Source organism: Bidens hawaiensis, unplaced genomic scaffold, assembly GCF_021521415.1.
Source record: "Bidens hawaiensis isolate Kalapana, Puna unplaced genomic scaffold, B.hawaiensis_p1.1 tig00037579_1, whole genome shotgun sequence".
Classification (NCBI taxonomy): Eukaryota; Viridiplantae; Streptophyta; class Magnoliopsida; order Asterales; family Asteraceae; genus Bidens; species Bidens hawaiensis.
The window spans coordinates 1-15,383 of NW_027496556.1; the positions used below are offsets into that span (position 1 = coordinate 1).

Here is a 15,383-nt window from a genome sequence, read left to right on the forward strand (position 1 = left end):
TAACATTGATATTGCTAGAAGAAACAAAAAAACGGGCTCTTATTCACTGCATTTAAAAGCATCAAAGCAAGATCTGGTGTGGAACATGTGGATGGAATACATTTAAACCAATTTTTCCCCCAACATTTCATTATTATTACTCTTATCTTATGTATATTTTTAGTAAAAAAAATAAAACAATTTTAAATTAAGTATATGTATTTGAGGTTAAATTTATTAAATCTTTAAGCCTATTTTATTGGACATGAAAATCCAATCAAATTTTTCAATCAATCAATATATGAAATCCTTTTTCATCTGTTTTATCATGTCTTCACACTTAATAAAAATCGAATTTCGGTTAAAAAAGATTTCTCTCACACTGTGTTTAAAATTTGATTTTTACTTGCGTCCTGCGGATGTTTTTGTATTTGGCTGGGCAGGGGGTAAGCATGCGTGTGTTGACCTCACTGGGGTGTCCCGTTGGTGGGGCTGAGAGACAGTGGCTTCGTACCGGGACAGGCGGTTTTGAGAGCGGAGTCTAGCAAGGTTGCTAAGCATGAGACATTGTGTTTGGAGAATCAGCACGTGTTCATTCATTTGCCTTCGACACTTTTGGATCCCTAGCTCCCGAGGCGGTTCGCTTCTTGGAGCGGGTGCAGAAGGTGGTCCACAGTGACTCGCAGAGCCCGAGGAACCAAGGATTTATATTTAGTAGAATAGGCTTTGCGATTCAAAATGGGATAGCGGCGCAGCTTGTTGCTCGCTTACCCATTATCCAGATGTAGTTCGGTTTGTGTTATATATAAAAGGATCAATATTTTCTAAAAAAAATAAAAAAAAATTACTTTAAACAATATCCTAAAAAAAATCCGATATTGATTAAAAAATAAATACATGTACATTCCAATTGTCATTATTCACGTATACATTATATTCAAAAAGTTCAAAAATATAGTAAATAACATAAATAATACATGAAATACAATAAAACTAAAGTGTAATGAAACCGCATACGACAAAATATAAACAACAAAAATTATACCTGCTAAAATTTTACGTAATTCTTAGATGATAATAACAACAATATTGTAAGCCCAAAAACCATACTTAAAATTCAAACACATGTAAGTCTAAAATAAACCCCACAACAACAAACCTTCCAAATTACTAAAAATTCCCAAACTGAACTTAACTTCCAACTATAAAGTATAAATAGAACATAATTTATTGATTCACATGACATTTGATTTTAATACAAACTCATAACCGAAAATTATATATTCACCGGGCCACCACCAACCATCGAACCCGCATTGTCATGCCACCTAAGGTCTTCAAATGAAACATATTCACCGGGCCACCACCAACCATCGAACCCGCATTGTCATGCCACCTAAGGTCTTCAAATGAAACCCGACAACAATACGTTGGCGGAAGGACAATGTATATTATTTTTTAAAATCCTTTTTACTCACAATTGCATTTTCATTGATATACATGTTTTACCTTGTACATCATGTTGTTACAGGTTCACTTAATTATTATAATACTAGTTTTTACCCTTCGTATTACGGGGTTGTTTACATGATTCGTTTTTAGTATTTATATTTTTTGGATTTAATTTTATTTATTGTAAGGAAGTTATTAATATACTTAGTATTTGATGCTGAAAGGGTTTCATAAAAAAATGAGATACTATAACCCAGTTTAAAAGCTGTCTGGTTTTGTTGAAACCCATGACCGTGTATTTTTTTTACTATAAAACTGTTCATTAATTAGAAATAATATATCAAAAAATATGATATTAATTTTAGGATTTTTATATCAAAAACTAGGTTAGTTACCCATGTAGCACAAATTAGAATAAATAAATTTATTTAAATAATAACACAATGTAAAATACAAAATATATGTTCAAAAGATATAAAGATATATTATATGGTAGAATAAATTACACATTATAAAATATGGAAATAAAAGGTTGTTAAAAATTCATAAATCTTTTAATATTTCTTTGTACACAATACTTGTAGTTTTATTTGTAACTTTATTTTCTATATGAATGCTTAGTAGTTTTACATCGAATCTGTTTATAGCTCTAAATAATGCAACACATAACTATCATGAGTTAAAAAAACTGTCTCAAAAACAAACCAACCATCTATAATGTTTGACCTTAGTTTTTATTAATCTTTAATGCAAAACAAAATAAAGTGAAAATTTCATACTTTGAAATTAATTAATTTATGTAAAGGTATATGATTTTTTCTAAGAATAAAAATGTGAGTTCCAATGTTACTTTCGTATATGATTTCGGCTTCTATAACACGGTTATCATATTGTATTTTCACATACAACTTAATTTCATTGCATATACCAATTTTCTAGTTAATATTTTAAGCAACATTACTTCAACGTCGACTTTTATGACTAATCTATAATTTGACAACCTTAGATTTTAAGGTCATTTAAAACATAAGGACACTAATACTTTCTTGTAATGTATCATTTTATGACTGATAGAACATGGATAGCGAACTCTTGCTAGTTTCTTGAGCGACCTCATTTTTCGATGCAAGTATAAATCCCTCACTAAAGAAACTGTATTTTTAAAATATTCAATAATAGAAGAATATACAAAGTCAATTTATTATATGATTAATAGTGTGCTAATGTCTAACATTTGTATTCCAAAGATAAGTTGTTTTATCCACCTGAAAAACCAAAACTTGTAGTCTAGTGTTTATATTTTTGTGGATTTTTAATATTATGAACTTAACATAAATGATGAGTTGATTAAATAGTTAACTAAAAAGAAGTTGTAAATGACTACTTTTTTAAACCAACCCGTTTAACGAAACTCATTTTATTCATAAATTGTTTTAACTTGAACCATGTTTGATATTTTAACCTGTTAAATAAACCCGCTCGTTTAAGTTAACGGAAACACAAAAAATACATCAATTGTGAATTTGTCTTTTCAAAATTTGAAAGAAAAAGACTTGTAATTTAGTAAATAATTATATATATATTTAATAAGTTAAAGTTTATTGAAATTTAATTTTAAAATTAATCTTGCCTCTTCATCCAATAATATCACTTCTTTTAAAACCTTAATTAATATGATATATTTAATATCTTAATTTTTGGAATCAGTATTCAATATCAACGTGAAAATTGGTTACTTATAAAAGCCTAATATTAATAACTAATATACTATATTTATATAAAACAAAAAAACATATTTATGTTGGCATTTAATTGATTAAATCAGGAAAGAATTATTAAAAAGAGAAAATGAAAAATTAAAAAGTAAAAAAAAAATGAAATACAAGTTATTAAAAGCAAAGAATTATTAAAAAGAGAAAATGAAATATAAAATTATTAATAAGAAAGAGAATTGTCAAAAGTATTTTAATATGAAAGAGAGGAGGGAAAATTTTTGTAATGTTTAATTTGGTGATGACATGTGACACTTAAAAGTTTTATCTATTATATAGTATAGATTTAGTGAGATTAACTTCTAATTTAATGAGATGTTATAACCCGTTTAAGGGTTATCTAGGTTTGGTGAGACACATACCTATGAATTCAGGTCAAATACATTAGAAGCCTCCATTTACAAATAAAACAATCTGGTGGCTTGAGAGATTGTGAGGAACAACCAGAGAACTTTTAAAGGTTTCGTTTATATATATTTAAGATTGCCCGTCTCTCCCTATTTGTATATCTCTTCAATCCATTGCACCAACCACCATCGTCGTGTACAAACCGCCATCGCTAGAAGGCTCGTTTCGCTTCAAGCCCAACTCATTTATAGAACAGAGTTTAAGCTCGAGCTCAACTCATTTCAAACCAGCTTCTAAAGATTGAGCTTGGCTCGTGACTATTTTTTGTGTGTGTGTGTGTGAGAGGGGGGGGGGGGGGTCTCAACTCATTTATTATTTGCTAATATTCAATTTACAAATGCTATAAATTTTTATATACAATTTTAAGAATAACCTTAAGTGAGTCTAAACTCAACTTGAGCTTGTGTAGTACATTAAGTAAGCCAATGCCTTGCTTGAGCTCGGTTGTGCAGTGTGAAGTTGATGCATAGAAATACAAAAAGATGTAGAATTGAAAATTGTACACAAGGCATATTAAGGCTTGAAGAGCTTACATGAGCATCCTATACCACTCGAGCTTGGGTTGAATAACTAAAAGAGCTTTATTTGTGGATCAGCTAAAAGTGTTCAACTCGTTTGAACTCAATGATTAAAAGAGCTTTTTTTTGTGGCTTAGCTCGAGCTAAAAAATGGTCAGCCCATTTCAAGTATTTATTTGATCCAATCTCAACTAGCTCGCGAGCGGCTCAGCTCTAGCTCGAAAAAGGTCGGTTTGTTTCAAGATTTTTAATGATCGAAACTTGAGTATCTCGTAGCGGCTCGACCCGAGCTTGAAAAATTCGGCTCGTTTTCAAGCTTTTTATCGATCTGAGCTTAAGTAGCTTGCAAGCGGCTCGACTCGTTTGCACCGCTAGCATTATTATACATCTATTTAAAATACATATTTATGGTTAAACTGGGATCAGCTTGTTGTGGAGACTCTTTAGGAGTTCTAAGCCGAAGTTGCCAGTTGGTACGCCGTACGAGATGACTCAATAGCAAAAAGCCACCGCTAGCACGAAGCCCTTAAGCTCCCAAGTTGTAAACTCCATTTATAGTAACCCCCCGAAGGCCAACTGGTGGTAAAACCCAGATTCCCACAAGATCGAAATAATGATCACAAAGATATTGGTCTTTATTCATTAAACCACTCATGTCCTCCCTAAAGTGTTAACCTCATTAAATTATCCATATTTTCAAACACTATACCATATGGGAAATAACTACCTAATCATACCGTAGACTGTTATCGTTCTAATAATATCAAAAAATATTAAATAACGACACTCATATTATTCCCTTTTAGGGATAAGATCGGTACCGGCACCAAAAATCCCGATACCGAAATCACCAATTTTTAATACCGGTATCAAAATATTCGGTTTGGTACTAGTTTTGTACCGTTATCGATACCAATACCGAGTTTGTTCATCACTATTCCCTTTACAAAAACATATTTTATTTTATGAAAACACTTGAAAGTTGAAAGGTTGATCTAGGCAGTTTGTTGGTAACTTCCTAACCACGATAGATGCAGCAGCACTAATCGTTAAGTATTGGTTCTGCTATGTTATATTTATATGAGTTAGAAATTGCTATGTGATGTCCACTTTAATTATCTGCAATATAGGGGCTTGTCAATGTTATATTACTTACCTGAACACACTTGTCAATCTTATATATCATACATATACGCTTTACTCTATATAGGGATTGTAAGGCCCCGTTATCGGTAGCCCTACTTTGACGTTGGATTTACTCATCAACATAGTTCTATTTATCAAAGTTAATAAAAACACACGCGGAATATAAAAACCTTCATAAATCATACATAATAATCCATAACTTGTCTAAATAAACATACTGGTTTTAAAACGTAACCAAATAAACGTCTTGGGTCTTCCGATGTCAGCCTCTTATTCAATGCCAGGTGTTCCCTTCAAGCGAGCTGTCTCATCCTACTCACTTGCGTGCATAATAAAAGTCAGCTACGCTGAGTGAGTTCTAGTTAATCATACATCATACAATACATACGTACTTATATGCTTTCGTTTACTTTCTTTTTACTTTCACACATTCATTCATACTCTCATATCCTACGTTATAAAGAGCATTGCGCCCTACTTCCTCGAGTATTTATTAGGGCCTGGTTCCCTCATTCCTCGAGTATTATTAGGGCTCGGTTCCCTCCTTCCTCGAATATTAGTAGGGTTCGGTTCCCTCCTTCCTCGAGTATTGTTAGGGCTCGGTTCCCTCTTCGTAACCATACATCATACCTCGAGTATTATTAGGGCCCGGTTCCCTCTTTGTTACCATACAACCATACCTTTCCTTCTTTTATTAACTTTATCACATTCAAACATATAAGCATACATATACATACATTATACATAGCATTACAACCTGACAGTACATGCAATATCCGAAGATCGTTCACGTACCAGCAAGCAATCATTCCTACATTTCACATCATCACATGAGGCATACACTTATCACTTAGGATAAGTGTATTAACAAACATATCGAGTATGCACACAACCCCGAAAACATAACAAGGAAATGGGGCTAGAAACTCACCTGGATCCTGTTGCGCTCGCCGTTTATTGTAATTCCTTTCTTTAACAGGGCTCGGATAACTGTTAAATATATATATCGTTAATTAACCTTTTACTTAAGTTGGTATTTTAGTTAGCCATCAAAATCGTAAGTTGAACTTGTCTTGGTTTAATTTATAACAATGGTTTAGTTCGGTCAAATAGGACATGGGCTTAGCATTTTAGTTGGGTCATTATGTTGTTTAGTATAGCACCTGGGCCCAACTGGGTTTAGGCCCAACCATGCATAGACTGGTCAGCCGAGAACCCTGGCAGAAAACCCATGGTTGACCGAGAACCTTGATTTGACCGAAAACCCATGTTTTCAGCCGAGAACGCCATGGCCGAAAACCACAGGTTGGCCGAAAACCCCCAGCCCAGCTCCTCATTCCACTTTTACGATTTCTACTTTGCTTAGTTATTGATCTAAGGTTCAAATCATGAACTTTTAACCTCCTATCATCATTCACAATCATTGCACCCCCGTCAGTATACTATCATCTAGATCTAACATGTTTTAGGCATAAAGTTTGAACCTTTATACATTTAAAACGTTCTAGGCTAGATCTAGGGTTCCTTTATGAACCGTTTATACCTATGAGTCCATTTCATCCATTTAAATCATCAAGTTTGTATTTTTATGGAACATCTATGTCCAATCTACTCTAGGGTCAAGTTTCATGGCAAAACGTTCATAAAAACATAAACTTTAAAGTTAAAGCACAAACCTTTAAGCGTATTTAGGCTTCGGGTTTGCTTGTTTACGAACTAGGATCTTGTATTTATCTTGTATATGAAGATCTATCTATATTCAACTTGATTTCGGTCTCGGGTGCCTCCTTTTTCTCTTGCGGCCGGAAATGGAAGGTTGTGTGTGTGTGTTATGGAGGTGTAGGGAGAATAAGATGGATAAGATGGATGGAAATGGAAAGGATTATGGTTTAAGGGGTATTTATACTTCCTTAAGCCCATGGACCCAAGACCCATCTTTCCTTTTTGGTCCATGATTAATTTTCATTTAATTAGCCTACTTATCTTTTCCTTTTACCCTCTTACTAATTATTTATTAACTCAAGTAACTTTTCCGTCATAGAAATAAATATAAAATATTATTATTATTATACGAATTTTTGGGATGTTACAGGGATGGAGCTCGAAAAAATGGCTGCGATTTGACAAGCATCGTATCCACTGGTATTCTAATCATATTTATTAATTCTACTTAAAAAATTGGGATGCAAAATTTTAGTTTTTTGTACTTTAACACTTGCTATATTACTCTTTTTTATGTAGGAACAAAAACATGGTCGAAAAAGTAGTTGGGTGAAAATGTTCTTTGATAAGAATCAAAATAGTGAGTGTGAAGGGTTTGAGTTTTGTAGAGAACGATTAAAGCAAACATATGTAAGTTATCTTTATCATTCGCGTATAATTATGTTTCAACTTTTAGTTTAGTAATGATTTCATTGTTCTTCGAATGTCACAAGTAGATGTATTATTATTATTATTATTATTATTGGGGTATAAATATAGGTATATATTTTTTTATAAGTTTTTTTGGTTCACTAATGAGGTATGATTATTAATCATATATTGTTCATTTATTAGTCACTATATATGTTTAATGTCACTCTGCAACTTTCACAAACATGTTCCTGAGGTTAATTTCACTCGACAACTTTATAATACAAGTATTTAGGGCATTATATTCATATTAACAGTTTATTTTCTGGATGGAAGCTGTGTTAGAGAAGAATTGGAGCAATGAATGAAACAAATGGAAATAAATGAGCGTCTGGAAAACGAAGAAAAGATGCAAAAATTTTAAGAGTTTTTTAGAAATTTCATTCTCCTTCAAATTAGTAATTATGATTTCGCAATTAGACCTTCCTAAGACTCGCGTTATATTGTAAAACTCTTAGTTTAAGTAATCACATTTATGGTTGGTTTGTAAAACATGTTTCAAGTTATTTTAAGTAATCACACTCTTTTAATTTACTACTTTTTTCTTTTCCTTATTTACAATAAAAAAAGCAATAAAATTTTATTATGTTTCTAAAGAGTGTACACATTTTGTATATATTTATAAAAATGTGTAAAAGTTGTAAACAGTTTGTAAAAGTAAATGTTTTTAAAATAAAACTTTTATTTTAGTAGAATAGGCCTTGCGATTCAAAAGGGGATAGCGGCGCAGCTTGTTGCTCGCTTACCCATTATCCAGATGTAGTTCGGTTTGTGTTATATATAAAAGGATCAATAATTCAACTTTTATTATCATCATAAAATTTTGTTATGTTTTTAAAGAGTGTACACTGCATTTTGTATATATTTATAAAAATGTGTAAAAGTTGTAAACAGTTTGTAAAAGTAAATATTTTTTTATCATAAAACTTAGATTAGTTGTCATAAGTTTCATTTCCCAAACAACTTTCAATTTTGGTGAAAAACCTTTATTATAACACATTTCGGTCTCATTTTTAAAAGTCCGTACTCACCTCAGTACAATCAAGGTTTAACTCTTTAAGTTAAAGACAGTTCTCTAACATAAACTTGACTAAAATTGTTAGGCTCGTGTTACCTTAAGTTATTGAATAATAGGTTAGAGCTCGTGTTTTACACGGGTGAAAAATATAATAAAAAAATCATTATGTGTAATACGTAAATTCAGTTATTTTGTTATAATTATTTTTATTTATAACTTTCTTAATAAGCTTTTGATATAGTTATTCACTATTAAATTTAAATTACAAATCAAACCTCGGTATTTGACCTATCTCAACTACATGCGTACGCCACAATTTTGTTACATTTTGAAACTATTCGTATAGGTACGAGTTCCAACTATTGTATGCAGATATTATTATATACGTCACCACTTTTAGGTTGTAATATTTCCACGAACATCATGAATCATGATAGAAATACATACAACAGGTTTTATCTTTGATTACATGTTCGTTATTTATTTTTCTATTATTTTAATCTGTGAAATGTAAAAGACTTATTATCGTAAATTTATTAAAAGTACATAAATGAAAAGATTTGCTACTTAAAGTTGAAATTTTATTAATTAATGATGGTGGCATATTTTTAAATCTTATATTAATTATAAACTACCTAAAATTAATTTCCACACACTTAGCTTGTATTATGCACTATAGGAATATAGTTAATTTTTATAAAATATAAAAAAATATTATAGATAAATGTACCATTTGTATCACATAAGTAAAGTAAGGAAAGTAAATACTGAAAGCACCTCTTTTATGTTGGACCCTCAAAATTTTAGGACTATATTATGATTGCATCCTAAGCTTTTCAAGAATATGACAAGGAAAACAAATATAATCTTTACACTTTGAATTATATGCTCTTTATAAATACACAATGCAACTCTAAAAAAATTATTATGTCTTTTGTAAACAATATACAAAAACTTTCTCATCATATTCCAAAGTGTTAAAGCCACTAAGTAAAATAATTTGCTTTTTTTTTTTGCCTTTTAAATATTTTTAGCCGACCCTATTAGATAATCACTAACAACAAAAACTATATCTAGTAAAATCTCATTTATATGAAAACAATTTATACAGTTAGAGAGTGTGAGACTATGAGATATAAACAAACAACACATTTATCCCGGAGGATAAAAATATTGGTTTTAGTGATACCCTCGATTCTAAATAAGAACTTCATACCAATTATAGTATCAAAATATATTGTCATTATTTTTTATTGGTTTATATCCAATTAAAACTTTAAAACTCTTGTTTCTCTTAACGTGCCAGTCGTTCCGGAAAATAATAACATTGAGTTAGAAAGGAGGATCAGGCATATTTCATATTTTGTTAAAATTAATTACCAGTTATATACAAAAACTAAAATTTATTCTTATAACTTTGTTGTAGCTTGATCTCTTACTATTCTCTCGGGATGATTGCATTGTTTTGCCTCATTATTGGTCTTGATACGTTTAGCGAATGGTGCACATGATACTACCAAAAGCAACTTATTTTGTCTTTTGTATAAAACGTATCAAGACCAATAATGAGGCAAAATATATAACAAAATATATTGTCATTATTTTATATTGGTTTATATCCAATTAAAATTTTTTTAAAACTCTTGTTTCTCTTAACGTGCCAGCCGTTCCGGAAAATAATAACACTGAGTTAGAAAGGAGGATCAGGTATATTTCATATTTTGTTAAAATTAATTACCAGTTACATACAAAAACTAAAATTTTATTCTTATAACTATGTTTTAGCTTGATCTCTTACTATTCTCTCGGGATGATTGCATTGTTTTGTCTCATTATTGGTCTTAATACGTTTAGCGAATGGTGCACATAATACTACCAAAAGCAACTTATTTTGTCTTTTGTATAAAACGTATCAAGACCGATAATGAGACAAAATATATAACAAAATATATTGTCATTATTTTTTATTGGTTTATATCCAATTAAAACTTTTTAAAAACTCTTGTTTTTTTATTGACAAATGAATGAAGACACGACAATGTGGTGGGTAAAACCCGCTCAGTTTAAGGATCGAACTTGCGATTGCCTATTCGTTTAGTCTCCCATCATCACCAAAACTAAAGAGTTGGAACACGAATGAATCAATGTTGGATAAACTCCACCACCAGCTCGTTGACTTTTTTTTTAAACCTTTGTAGAAGGTAGAAGCAAATGTCATCTTGATTTCTTCATTTTTAGTAAAAAAAAAAAAAAAATTCAAACTTTTTTCATTTATCTTTTGACCTCAAATTGATAGTGGCCCAGATACGATGTACACAACAAAATAGCTGCTACACAAATTCATATATGGCTCCTCAACTCACATCTTCCATATATTCCTAAATTACCCCTACCCCCTTCTTCTCCACCACCATACTTTCTAGGGTTTCAATAATCAACCAATTTTTCAAGATTTTGCAACTAATTAACACCAGGTATCGATATCTACAATTCCCATGTCTTCAATTTCGTTAATTCGTAGTTTAATTCATTCAATTTAGATTTTAATTGTAAAAAAATTGAAACTTTATTCGATCAATTAGATTCAATTTGAACGAATTGGGGCGTGATTTTTTGCAGAGTTAGGATATTGAAGCTGTTGAGATGAATGAATCAGTTTGATGTGTTTGATTTAACTGTTGTTCGATTCGATTGGAGATTTGAATTTAGGGGAGTTTAGTGCACGCCAAGTGTTTGATGAAATGCATCTGAGAGACTTGTTTTTGTAATTCGTTTCGGTTGAACCAGGTATCGATTTCGGCATAACCCGGGTATTGAATCTAGCTAATCTTTCGATTAAATTGTTAAGTTTAGGTTTTAATTGTAATAAAGATTGAAACTTTGATTAGGTTATTGAAATTAGATTCAATTTTGAACGAGTTGGAGCTTGTTTTTGTGCAGAGTTTAGAGATTCGGGCTTCGGTGATTTGTTAATCAGTTAGACGTATTGGGTATAACTAAGTTGTTGCGTTGATAAAAGATCTGAATTTCAGAAAGTTTAGTGCATGCCAAGTGTGTAATGAAATTGTTATGAGAAACGGAGTTTGGTGATTCGTTTGGATTGAATATTGAATAATCGATACGTCTGAATCGCGATGGAGGATTATATGATTGATACGAACGGGTTGGATAACGGTTCAGACATTGAAGGTGATGATATAAGGTGCGAAAACATAACTGAAAAAGATGTAAGTGATGAAGAAATTGATGCTGAAGAACTTGAAAGACGGATGTGGAAGGATCGGATTAAGCTTAAAAGGATTAAAGAGAAACAAAAGATATTAGCTCAACAAGCTGCAGAAAAGCAAAAGGCGAAACAAACGAGCGATCAAGCACGTAGGAAAAAGATGTCACGGGCTCAAGACGGGATCTTGAAGTACATGTTGAAGCTTATGGAAGTCTGCAAAGCTCGCGGGTTTGTTTACGGGATTATTCCCGAAAAGGGTAAGCCCGTTGGCGGGTCGTCTGATAACTTACGGGCCTGGTGGAAAGAAAAAGTTAAGTTTGACAAAAACGGGCCTGCAGCGATTACTAAATACGACACTGATTGTGTTTCCAAACAAGGTGTCGGGTGTCAAAACGGGAACTCGAATGCTATTCTTCAAGATTTACAAGATGCTACATTGGGCTCGCTTTTATCGTCTTTAATGCAACATTGTGACCCGCCACAACGAAAGTTCCCGTTAGAGAAAGGTACACCGCCGCCGTGGTGGCCCGCAGGAAACGAAGATTGGTGGATTAGATTAGGACTTCCGAAGGGTCAATCACCGCCTTATAAAAAGCCTCATGATCTAAAGAAAATGTGGAAAGTCGGTGTGCTTACTGCGGTTATTAAACATATGTCACCGAACATTGCTAAAATAAGACGGTTGGTCCGCCAGTCAAAGTGTTTACAAGATAAGATGACTGCTAGAGAAAGCTCGATTTGGTTGGGTGTTTTAAGCCGCGAGGAGTCGTTAGTCCGACAATCTAGCGGCGATAACGGTGGCTCGGCGATAACCGAGACTCCATCGGGTGGCGGTCTTGATAAAAACCGACCGTCGGATAGTTACGATAGTGATTATGATGTTGACGGTGTGGAAGACGGGCGGGCCTCGGTTTCATCTAAAGACTGTGAAGCACCGCCGCCGCCGCCGCCACGTGTTGATAAAAAGCCAGCCCGCCCCGTTAAGAAGAGAAAACGAGAAAAGGGAAAGCCACCTCAGCAACCAATGACATCATACGGGCCAAGAGATGAAGTGCCCGATATAAACCAAGTCGGTGTATCGTTGACCGATTTCCCGATTCATGAAAACATACAAGAAAGCCATACATTGATAGGTGTCGGGCCTCCTCTGGTCGAACCCGGACCCGATGTTCAGATACCCACTAACGACATGTTACTGTATCCACCGATTCAAGAACAGATGGAATATCGGTCAAGTGGGGTCCAGCATATGGCTCCATACCATCTTTATACTCCACCGATTGAAAGTCAACAGCCTGTTAACGGGTTCCAGATAGAAAACCCTCATGCAATACCAGGTCAAGAAGGTATGCAAAATCTTGTAAAAGACGGGTTTCATAACGGGCATGATAGACCCGTTGATAATCACTTTGAATTATCGATTAATAGTTTGCCACTAGACTATGGCGGGTTTAATAGTCCGTTTGATCTCGGGATCAATACAATGACTTCACTGGATACAGATTTTGATTATCTTCTTGATGATGACCATGACCTCATGCAGTACTTCGGGGCGTAAATTTTGGTTGATTGTAAGTTTGTTTTACTTTAAATCTTTATAATTTGGAGATGGTAATGTTGACGCGTTTGTTTTATGTGAAAACAAAAAAACGGGTTAAAAGTCACCCAAATTGTATTTTTAGCTGTAAACGAACTGAACTGAACAAGGCCTTATTCATGTTCGTCCGTTAAGATTTTATCGGACAAATGAACGGTTTACGAACAACTAACTGAACGCAATTTTTTGTTCATGTTTGCTCATTAAGGAAGTGAACTTGTTTGTGAACGGTCCATGAACACAAACGAACGAACCGAATGAACACAAACATTTTTTTATTTGATTCGGCTAACCAAGAATGGTTAATGTTGACGGCTCGGTCCGGCTTTTGGGTTGGTGTTCTGTTTTAAAAAAAAATCATATTCATATGTTAATTTTACACTCAAATTATTAATTTTTTTTGTTTTTGTTTTATAGTTATTAATTTTGCTTAAAAATCTTTAATGAACAGACAAACATTAACGGACATAAAACGATGTAAAACTGACACATTATTGAACGTTCACGATCACAAATGAACGAACATGGCATCTGCTCGTGTTCGTTCATTTAGTTAATCGAACGAAATTCCTTGTCCATGTTCGTTCATTTATTCTACGGACGATCATAAACAAACTTTTCGCCAAACAGTCAGCCGAACGTTTAGTTCGTTATAAGCCCAAATTTTTATTTCATAAACTATTTGTTTATACTTAATACAACAATTGGATTACTTTTGAAATAATTTGGTTCATATGACATGACCACTCATCACTTGCAATAAAGATTCAATCTTTAGTGCCAAAAGTATTCACTATTGTACAAAAGTAACTGTTTTGACAAGGTAGTTATGTTTTGTTGGATGCAGGTATGTGGAATAATGCAAAGATAACAACCATGGCATTGTTTAAAGCTGATCTTTATGATAAAAAAAGAATGTAAAGTGATGATCTTGAATGGTTGGTTTGTAAAATGATCGTGTTTCTTGGAAGATTAATCTTCTTTTTTTGTTACTTTTTGTGATTCTTTATTAACAAAAAAAATCCTTTGGAATTTGGTTATGTTACATCTTTTGAGATTTTTGTTGGGGAGCTTTAAGTTCAAATTTTCGGTTAACTTTTAGAGATTGCAATGTCAGGGTATTGGTCAGGTACCAATTAGCTTATTAGTTGTCGGGTGTTGGGTATATTCGTTAGTTTGTTAAAAGTTACAAGTTGGATTTTCCAAGTACATTGTCGTACTATTATGACTTTTAGGGGCGAGCATAAACTGGGTAAGATACGCGAGACCTGAATTGACTAGACCCAGTTGTACTACAGTAGGGTTGGTTAATCGGGGGTATCAGGTATGGCGGGTAAGGCCTGCTTGCTTCTACAAGGGTGAGTATAAACCAGATAAGACCTGCGAGACCAGAACCGATCATACCTGGTAATTTACAATAGAATCGGTTTTTGGGTCTTGAAAATACCATTAGTTGGGTTCATGTCCAGGTCTAGGTCGGGTATTGCAAGTAAACCCGTTTGGCCGTTTGCTCACTCGTAAATTTTATATTTATATAAATTAAAGAATTATTGGATAAGTACATTCCTTTATTATCCTTATTGAAAATGTAAAATAAAAAATAAGAGAATGTTTATGAGCATAGTTCGGGTAATTGGACATGTCATTATATCAATCAATCAATCATACCCAGTGAAATCCCACCAACATCAAAGTTATAAGTAGGGTCTGGGGAGGGTGAGATGTAGGCACACCGTACCTCTATCCATATGGATAAAGAGATGGTTTCCAAAGAGACCCTCAGCTCTAGAATACATATGTCTGGGGCAATACATGAAAATCAATGTCCAACAGTAAATAATAATAATAATAATAA

General features: G+C 33.0%; 1 pseudogene; it reads left to right on the plus strand.

The window, feature by feature from the left end:
- The first annotated feature begins 11,052 nt into the window (after positions 1 to 11,052).
- LOC143589484 (ETHYLENE INSENSITIVE 3-like 3 protein pseudogene) lies at positions 11,053 to 14,516 on the plus strand (annotated as a pseudogene).
- Positions 14,517 to 15,383: the final 867 nt, after the last annotated feature.